Below are 10916 nucleotides of genomic sequence, written 5' to 3' on the forward strand. Positions count from 1 at the left end.
CTACAAGAACAGTTATGACCAATCATTCACATTGTTTTCTAAAGGCAGGTTTAAAGTACGAGAGTATGACAATGATCAAGCTATTACCTTGTATTAGATCAAGCATAGCAAGTTCATTCTCAGAATTATCAAATAGTAATACAAAGTATAAGGTAGCATAGTGTTTGTATACAAGCTGTGTATCCTGAAATCCAAATTACAGTACGAATTAGACCAAAATACAGTAGGAATCAAAGCCAATTTGAAGATTAACACACCTATTAAAATTAAAATAGCACAACGAACATAAACAAATCAAAATAAATACTTAGAACTGAGGAGGAGGTAATGAACAATGAATTACCGAACCGAAGTCTGATCCAATTCCCTGTACAAAGTTGCTTGCATCTCCAGGCCGGTTGCTCAGCACTGTAAAACAAATAAACAAATAAAACAACTATACAAAAAGTAAAAAAAATCGAGAGAGACTGAGAAGTAAGGAATTGACAAACCTGCATAGACTTAACGAATGAACTCTTGTTGCTTTTTCGGAGACTAGAATCAGTAGTCAAGATATTGATGTAAGAAAAAAAGAAATTAGATAGCTAATATTTACAAATCGATCAAGAAAAAAGGGAGAGAGAAAGCAAAGGAGTTTGTGTGGCTTGGTGGATTTAGCTTTGTTTGTTATGTTAAAGGTCTTGGGTTCTATTTTTCATGGTGGCATTCTTAACCTATTTTATACAATCATTGTCTTGGTTCTCAAAGATAACACATAAGCAAACTGGTAATATACTAGATGTTGCGATTAAATACACAAGTGTTGGTGTAGTTTGGTGGGTTTTAGTTTAGTTTATTATGTTAGAGGTCTCAGGTTCTATTCTTCCTGGGGGAATTCTTAAACTATTTTCTAAAATTGTTGTCTCGATTTTCACAAACAACACAGAAGCAACCCAGTTATATACCAGATGTTGCACCTTTAAACATAAGAGTTTGTGTTGCTTAGTTGGTTAAACCTTATTTGTTAAGTTTGAGGTCATAGGTTCGACTCTTGTTGTTAACATTCTTGTTTTTATTTTATATAACTGTTAAATAATGATGCGCAAAGACAACGGTTTTTTAAAACCGTTGTCTTTGTAGTGTTGTGTATTCAAATACGCTTAAAGACAACATACCAAAGACAAAGGTTAAATAAAACCGTTGTCTTAAACAAATAAAGAACGTGCAACGACAACGGTTATATAAAATCGTTGTCGTTTTAGTGTTGTGTATTCGAGTGCGCTTAACGACAACACACCAACGACAACGGTTAAATAAAATCATTGTCTTTTTTTAAAAAAAGAGCGCACAAAGACAACGGTTTTAAACAACCGTTGTCTTTCTAGTGTTGTATATTCCAGTGCGCTTAAAGACAACACACCAACGACAACAGTTAAAAAAACCGTTGTCTTATTTAAAAAAAAACGCACATAGACAACGGTTTTAAAAAATCGTTGTCGTTGTGGTGTTGTCTTTTCACAAAATGCACAAAGACAACACACTTATAACAACAGTTAAGTAAAAACCGTTGTCTTTGACAAAAGTGTTGCATCAAAGACAACAATTTTGGACCAAACTGTGATCTTTTATACAAAAGACAACACTTTTCTTAAAAACTGTTGTCTTTCTAGTGTTGTCTATGTGCATTTTTCTTGTAGTGAGAGGAGCCATTATACATGAAATTGAAGCTCTAGAATTCCCAAGAAACGTGAAAACACCAGATGAAGTTTTGGGAACCCATTTGCGTTGACTTGAAGCTCTTCAAACGGCTAGAATATCTTTCTGACACATTACCAGAAGATAAGATAAGATCTTTGACAAAAGATACAGGAATTCAAATTTGATATCGTCTTTTTCCAACGGACAGATTCTCAAAACAGCTATAAAAGGATGAAGATTTGAAGATCAAAGACACAAGTTTTGAACGGAACAAGAGAGCTCAAAAACGCGAATAACATACGAAATTCAAAATCTTCAAGTGAGAAAATATTCAAGAACTCAGAGAACTAAGAAAGCAATATCTATAGAGTTCAAAAATACAGAGCTAAATAGAGCATAAAAATTAAGTGTTATACTTGATATATTCAAGAGAGAAAAACACTCAGAGAAACAGAGCTTTCAAGAGAAATCATTCAATAGTGTTAAATCTTTATCACAAGAGACTTGAAGTACATTGAAGATCATCTCCAGAGTCTCAAAAAGTTGGAAGCAAGAAAGTTTGTTTTTCTACAAATAAGTGACATCCCTACTGGAGTGTAGGAAAAAGATTGTCACACGGAGCTGTGAAGTCTTGGAGAAGGGAAAGTAGCACCGAGTTGTGTAATCCATGTAGCAGTACTACTGGAGCGTAGAAGTCATGGGGAAAGTAACGCGGAGTCGTGAAATCCCGGAAAGTAGCATAGAGTTGTGAAATCCGAAGCAGCAGTGTTGGTGGCACTAGGCGTGATTAGTGCGGGCTTTGTGATCAAAGCACTAGATCACGGAATTCAGTGTATCTAGGAACCAAGAAGTGGTGGATATAGTGAATTGCTCTTGGAGATAGGAGCAAGTGGACGTAGGAGGATTACACCACATCCGAACCACTCTAAATTGCATTGTATTCTTTATTGCTTTCTTTACTTTCTGCTTCTTGCCGAGAATATATCTGACACAATTACACACACCTTATCTTTTATTCCGTTGTGCACAAGACTGTAACAATCTAGTTAAGAGTCTTGGTTTCTCTGTTGCCTAAGCAATTGTTGCATTTGCGAAAACGGTTTAAAAGTCTATTCACCGCCCTCCCCCCTCTAGACTTTTACCTTACCTCTTTGGGACCAACATATATATATATATATATATATATATATATATATATATATATATATATATATATATATATATATATATCCTAATCATATGAAAGCAACTCCCTAGGTGAGAACTTGTGGACAAATCCAAACAATTGATCTGCAAGATCTTATGGATGAAAAATAAAGTAAAGAATGAGTGGAGTCATTTTCATAAATATTACAAAGTTTTAAAATGAGCGAGGTCATTTTCATAAATATTATAAAGTTTTGTTTATTTTCAACCGTTAGATCCGCTAGATCAATGGGTTGGATTTGTCCATAGGTTCTCACCTGGGAGGCTGGGACATGATTCTCACATGATGATGAACATATATGTGTGTGCGTGTGTGTGCACGCGGGAGATATACGCTATAACAAGATAATTTGTTATTATTAAAATCTATGCATATTTTTCAAGTTATTCATTTTTTTTTTTTGTTTCTAACTACTTGTTTGGTTATTTTGTTTCATATTCTATTATTTAGAGTTAATGACCGATTTGATCCTCCGACTATTGCGAAACTACCGATTTGGTCCTCTACTATCATCCTTACCAAATTAAGTTTGTCCTCAACTTTACAATTTTTGCCCGATTTCATCCTCCGTCTCTTTGACCATGAAGCCTCCGTCTAAATGAAGGACAATAATGTAAATACTGCAAATGAATGGCACAAGGTCCCTATGTGTATTTACATCACGATGCGCAGCAGGTGCGCGAAACCAAGATTACTAGCTATATCTTGCATGCTTAACCAGAGGAGGTCTCACAAGCAGATTTCCAGTGACCCAGCGCGACGGGGAGAGAGTAAAAAGCACACCTAGGTGAACTTTCACCAAAATAGAGGAGATAGAATACACCGGAGGCTGGGCAATCCACCAGAAGTCTCTAAAACAAGTTCAGCAGGGAGAGAGAAAGTGCAACCATAGAAAATGACAACTATGGAGTATACGTCCAAGCCGACAGATTATCCTACTGGCAGAAACTACTCATAGTAGCACCGGAGAAGAACACCGTAACCCACCACGGTTTTAAGTATTTAAATATATTTAATGACATTAGATATATTTTCAATGCGGAAGTTATTATAATTGTATTGGATGTTATTATAATTATATACTAGGAATATTTGGTATAATTCAACTAAGGTCGATTTCTCCGGCCATCTCCCTATCACCACTATACTTCAATTCGCTTTCTTTCATACACTATATATTAGCTTCACAATTTGTTTATGATGATGTGAAAGAACACATAGATGTCATAGAAGTAAGAAAAATAGTTTTCAACTGAAATCATTACATATCTTTCATTTCCGTGGTTTAATTCTTTTTACAAATTTTTGTATTTTTATTAACAAATGAATTGCTATTCAATATCGAAAATTTTGTTGTTTTTACATTAGGGACTAATGAAAAAGTTAATCGTAAAATGTGTCTTAACTCATCTTAAAAGGACCTAAATAATATTGATATATATATATGTTCACAACAAGGTTAATTTCATATTTGACATGATATGACATTAAAGAATTGAATTAGATGAGATATATAATACATCAAATGATGTAATATTTCTGAAATATGTAATCCTATATATTGTCTTATGGGTTAAGATACAAAAAGCAAATACATCAAAGATAACGATATCCTAACTATGTGTCTGGGTAGGAATGCTTCGCCCGCACACTTGGCACGCAGATCGAGTATCCATAGGCGGTCTTTGATTGAATGGAATTACAATTTTATTCTCATCTGATTTTTACATAATTGCGGAGGTAAAATTAATTCTTTCGTTTAATTGTAGAGAATTACAATTTCTCAGAATTGGAATGTTCCCCTTAATATTTTAATTCCATGAATTTTAAAAAGAAAAAAAAAATTTAAAACAAAACTATTTCTTTTTCTTTAACTTAAAATTGATGTTTAATATCTCTATTTTAATTATAGTGTATCTTCTTCTACTACTAACACAAAATGTCAACAAAAAAATAAGTTCAATTATAGTGTCTCTTCTTCTTCGATAATGGATTCGCACATTTATAGCAAAATGAATAATTGTGTTAACAGGTTGGTGAGCTCTCAAAAGATCGACTTCGATAATTGCTAATTGCAAACCTTATATATTAATAAAAATATCAAAATTAAGTATATATCTTTGGGGTATCGTGCGTGATGATTAATGATCAAGTACCATAAAGATATTGGACTCTACTAACTGTAAAATCTTTTAGTCAGTCGTTATGCCGTGCACCAGGTTGCACAATGTATTGTATGTCCTGATTAAAATGGCGTCATTTTTATTGTTCAGATTTTATGTGTATTATGTTAAGAGTTTATGTATATTACGTGTTTTTTGTTATGAGTTTATGTGTATTTTGTTAAGAGTTTATGTGCATTATGTATTATGTTAGATTATGTGTATTCTCTTATGAGTTTATGTGTATGTATTATGTATTTATGTTATATTATGTGTATTCTGTTATGAATATATGTGTATTTTGTTATGAGTTTATGTGTATTATGTATTATGTTAGATTACGTGTATTCTGTTATGAGTTTATGTGTATTATGTACTATTTTAGATTACGTGTATTCTGTTATGGGTTTATGTGTATTATGTATTATGTTAGATTACGTGTATTCTGTACGTTATGAGTTTATGTGTTTTCTGTTATGAGTTTATGTACATTCGAAACAAAGAATTTTAATTTTTTTTTTTTGAATTTAACTATAGAAACGGAAAACAGGATTTCTAAAAAATTATGGTCAAAACGACGCCGTTTTGGCCATTATGCGCCCTGGTGCACGGTATAATTTGCCACTTTGAGTAGTATTAAGCTTTATATTGCGTATTTCCTCCTAATCAAGCAAAAGCCCAAAATATATTCTTGCAAGTGTTATACCATGGACCAGGGTCCACCTTGATCCTAAATTGTGTAGTTTTAGTATTTGGAATTGTGAATTTCTAGAAAGTAAATTATTCTGTGGATCGTGGTCGACAATGCATTGTGGTCCAACTTCAAAACGGTGTCGTTTCTTTTAATGAAAAGAAACGGAACTTGTTCCGCACCGTTCCGCGTAAAGTAGCCTTTATTTGTATAACATATTCAGTTTCATTTTATATAAACTGCAGTTTTATTTTAACACAACTACAATTTTATTTCAATATAACTACAGTTTCATTCGACATTATACACTCAAATATGTGAAACTGTTATTCAGTTTCATTTTATATAACTACAGTTTCATTACAACACAACTACAATATCAATTCGATATAACTACAGTTTCATTGAACAATATACAATCAAATATGTGAAACTGTTATGCAGTTTCATTTCAACACAACTGCAGTTTCATTTCAACACAACTGCAGTTTCATTTCAATACAACTACAGTTTCATTTCGATATAACTACAGTTTCATTCAACATTATACACTCAAATATGAAACTGTTATTTAGTTTCATTTTATATATACTATAGTTTCATTACAACACAACAACAATATCATTTTGATATAACTACAGTTTCATTGGACAATATACACTCAAATATGTGAAACTGTTATTCAATTTCTTTTTATATACACTGCAGTTTCATTTCGACACAACTATAGTTTCATTTCAATTCAATTACAGTTTCATTTGATAATATAAAAATAATGTGAGACAATTTCATTTTAAATACACGGTAGTTTCATTTTGTAATTAACACACAAAAATACGCGCTCCGTTAAGATTTAATGGCAGCCGTTTCTTTACTTAAAGAAACGATGCCGTTTTTGGACCATGGTCCACGATATAATTGCTGCTTTTGGAATATAAATTGTGATTATAAGTTTTGAGAATTTGTGAATACAATACCATGGTCATCACAAATTGTGAATTTTTAAAAGATAAAGCCTATATATTTAATATGTAAATTATGTATTTTTGGCCTGGATCGACAGAATAATTAGCCATATTCCTGTTATCTACTATTTTGGTACCATGCATTGATTGATTCTAGGTGAAGTGAGTTATCTCGGACATGTGAATGATGCATATATGCAATTCAATTCCTTTTAAGAATAAATAAATTTAGGAATAAGGATCAAATAGGCCATCGAACTGCACAAGATAATGCAATTAGGCCACTGAACCTAAAAAATCAACAATCGGGTCCCTAAACTAACCAATTTCAAACAAATCTTCCAATATGTAGGTTTCCAACAGGTTAACAGGTCATCCTCCCAAATTAATTATTTTTTAAAAAATGAAATTTTAAAATTAATTATTTAAGTAATTAAAAAAAAAAAAAAAACAGAAACGGCCGGAGACGAAGAAACTTCTTTGTCTCCGGCCAGTTTCTTCGTCTCCACGGCCGGAGACGAAGATTTCTTCTCTCCATGGCTGGAGACGAAGAAACTCTTCGTCTCCATTGCCGGAGACGAAGAAACTCTTCGTCTCCACGGCCGGAGACGAAGAGCTCTAGCCATGGGGACGAAGAAACCTTCTTCGTCCCCATGGCCGGAGACGAAGAAACTCTTCGTCTCCGGCCGTGGAGACGAAGAAACAGGCCGGAGACGAAGAAGTTTCTTCGTCTCCGGCCGTTTCTGTTTTTTTTTTTTTTTTTTAATTTTAATAATTAATTTTAAAATTTTATTTTTTAAAAAATAATTAATTTGGTTGTTGACCTATTAGAAACCTTCAAATTGGATGAATTGTTAGGAATTGGTTAATTTAGGGACTCAAATGTTGGTTTTTTGGGTTCAGTGGCCTAATTGTATTATCAGGTGCAGTTCGATGGCCTATTTGACCCTTATTCCATAAATTTATAATAATTCATGGAGAAGCTAAGATTCGTTATCTAAACATGTGCTTTGAGTGAAATACGTTTTGTTACCCTAATTGGTTTATACGGAGTAGGATTGTGTGTAACATAGTATAGATACAATGTCAATGAGTATTATTTATTATCATTTTTTAACTAAAATATTATTTCAACTAAATTCTTAAGTAAAAAATCTCTCAACAGATTCTTAGAGTAGCTCAGGAGTGTAACAATATTATTTTTCCTCCAAAGCAACGCTAAACCACCACCATGCCCCGCGTTATCAACGTAAAATAATCCTTCGAAATCAAGCTTGATACGGAGGCGTTCTGCATGCTCCCATCGAACCATAGTTTCCATTAAATACACAAAGTCTGGCTTCTTATAGGACATCATGTCCACAATCTCTCGAACTTTCCATGGATTGCCCAAGCCACGGCAGTTCCAACTTAAACTACTCATTGGGTCGGTCGGGCCTGGGAACCAGTACCCGCCTGCTGCAAGTTTTTTGGAATTTCTGTCATCACAACATCACCACCATCCAAACCGTGCCTCGCACCCCCGCTTCCCGAGCCTTCCCGCCTGCGTTTGGACACGGCTACCACAACACTCTCCTCATCGATACCGTCCCTACACGCCATACTCGCCCCTGCTGCTCACTGCCTCATACCGGTTCCTCCCTTCGCCGGAACAGTGCTCTGCACAGATGTGGCCGGCGGTAGCAGGCAGCTACCGCCGATCGACCTCGGTCCCCGGTTTCCGCCTGCTCGTAAATCCGGGCCATACGGGTAGTCTTCTACCGGCACCACCGAATCCCTCGCACCACGAAAAAACTTATAAGCATGGCTAAGCATTCCACAGAAAAAACAATATGTATGTAGTCGCTCATACTTCAAAAAAAAAAAAAAAAAAAAAAAACCAACAGCTCGTTTTATCACGTTTAATGAACTTCATACGTCGTTTCAAGGGTTTATCAACAGGTAGTGAAACCCTAATTCGATAGAACACTTTCCATGGCACATTTTGAAAACGATCATCCCTTTTGACAGATACCCCCAGGTAGTTTCCGATCTGCTCTAGAATCAACTCAGACGTATATCCCGTGGGCAACTCATGGATCTGTACCCACATGTCAACCGTATCAAGTTTAACATTCACGGGCAGAACTCCATCAGGAACTTGCTTGCAAACGAAGGTACTATTATCAAAAGACCATGGTCCCTCATCAAGGACGCGTTGCACATACGTTATATGATGAAAAACGAAGAGAAAGAGACCTGGTTGTATCTCAGAAGCCTGGACTCCACTCACCGGCTGCCATACAGATGCCATGACCTGACTCATAAACTCGAGTTTAACAAACTTCCTCATCAAGAACCTGCCTACTATTCCCCATGACTCCACCACCCCGCCGGCCTCCTGACCTTCACCGTCCGCCTCCACCTAAGGCACGAACGCCGCCGCCTCCTCCTCCAAAACGAGGTTTGCCCACCTGGCCGTGAGTCCTGCCACAGCAGCACTATTCGACGTCGGGGCTGCCATCTCAATGTGTCTATCACACCACCACATCATGCTGAAGAAAAACGGACGGATACGCACGGATGAAAGCGCCAGTAATCACCGTAGGAAGAGTCGAAGAAGCGACCGGAACCCTAGAAACCCTAGGTAGAGAGATTAGGTTTGTAGATAAATAATCTTTTTACTTTAATTGTTAGCTAGAAAATTATTTTTAAAAAAATAACTTAGAATAATAATTTTGATTATTAGCCTAGTACTTATATATAGTTGTTCAAACTAACATTAAATTTAGATTAACTCTTTATTATTCAGGAATGCTTGACATTATGTATTTCGAATTTTGGATTTTGATTGTCTATGATCATAAATAGGCATACATATAATGACAAAACTATTGTGAAAGATTACGACTAAATGGACAAAAGACATAAATCATTGCTTATTAACAAAAAAAAAAAAACAATTAAATACAAACGGATAAGAAAGATAATAAAAAAAAATCATTGTCTATTACAAAAATACAATATTGGTTTATAGGGGCAGAGCAAAAAATGTTGGTCAGTGGAGGAAAAAAAAACATCAAAACGTGATAAAAGAATATTTATAATAAAATATGAAATGGTTGGAACAAATTGTATATCATCGCTATTAATATTATATTCATAAATACTTTTTAATTTAATTAGATCAACTCTAATTATTTTATATTAATTTAAATACGATAATACACAATTGAAACTTTTAGATTATATTAACTAGATAGTTCATAAAAGTGAAATTTTCTTTTAAAATATTAACTAGATAGTTTAAATTGGTCCTTTGACTTTTAATTGCACCCAAAGTAGTCCTCTGCCTATAGTAAAACACTGAATTGTCAGTTTTACCCCTTATTTAAACACCCACTTAACACCAAAACAAACAGAGGACCATTTTGGCTTAAAATTCAATAGTTGGAAGACTACTTTGGGTGCAATTAAAAGTCAAGGAACCAATTTGAGAAAAGGTCATAGTCCGACCATTTTAGGAATTAACTCAATTTTTTAATTAGGTGCATGACTAAGTAATTTGTATCTGTACTAAAAAAAAAAGTAATTTGTATCACATTTGATTCTGTCGCTCAATTTCTCGCCCAATTATTGCTGGAAGTACTCCTTACGGAAGAAGTAAATGCAGTGTTCCTTCCAGAAATGTTCTTTCTAGGAGAAGCAAATGCAATGTTCTTTTTGGAAGAAATACTTCCGGTAAAAGTTTGTCAAAATATTGAACGAAAAAATTAAATGTGATACAATTTACATAGTCATGTACCTAATTAAAAAAAGTTTAATAGTTAAGGATTCTGATTATAATAGATCAAAAGTGAAATTTATTCTTTTAGAAAGGGAAAATGAGAATTGAATTTAATGATGGCGAAAAGCAGTGGAGGGAGAGTAGAGCTTAATTCAACCCTAGCTCCATCGTTCAACTCTTCAATTATTACTAATATTTTATGTTGAAATACTATATTATTATCTCCCACTTTATTTTGTCCATTATTGCAGAGTGATCACGACCGACCAATACTTCATTATTATTCCCTCTTATATTATTTTGTATTTATTTATATTATTATTTAAGGCTACCAATCAAGCTTGCCTCGTACATTACCTCAGCATGCTGTTTTGTTTTTTAATTAGCGTTACACTGTACACAAAGTAAGCGCTCTACACAATACATATATTCAATATAATAATGACAC

The 10916-nt window shown here is 34.2% G+C and overlaps 1 pseudogene; it reads right to left on the bottom strand.

Moving 5' to 3' along the window:
• Positions 1 to 22: 22 nt before the first annotated feature.
• Positions 23 to 8304, bottom strand: LOC109192707 (annotated as a pseudogene).
• Between the last annotated feature and the right edge of the window lie 2612 nt (positions 8305 to 10916).

The sequence above is a fragment of the Ipomoea nil genome, unplaced genomic scaffold (genome assembly GCF_001879475.1).
Source record: "Ipomoea nil cultivar Tokyo-kokei standard unplaced genomic scaffold, Asagao_1.1 scaffold1833, whole genome shotgun sequence".
In the NCBI taxonomy this organism is placed as follows: domain Eukaryota; kingdom Viridiplantae; phylum Streptophyta; class Magnoliopsida; order Solanales; family Convolvulaceae; genus Ipomoea; species Ipomoea nil.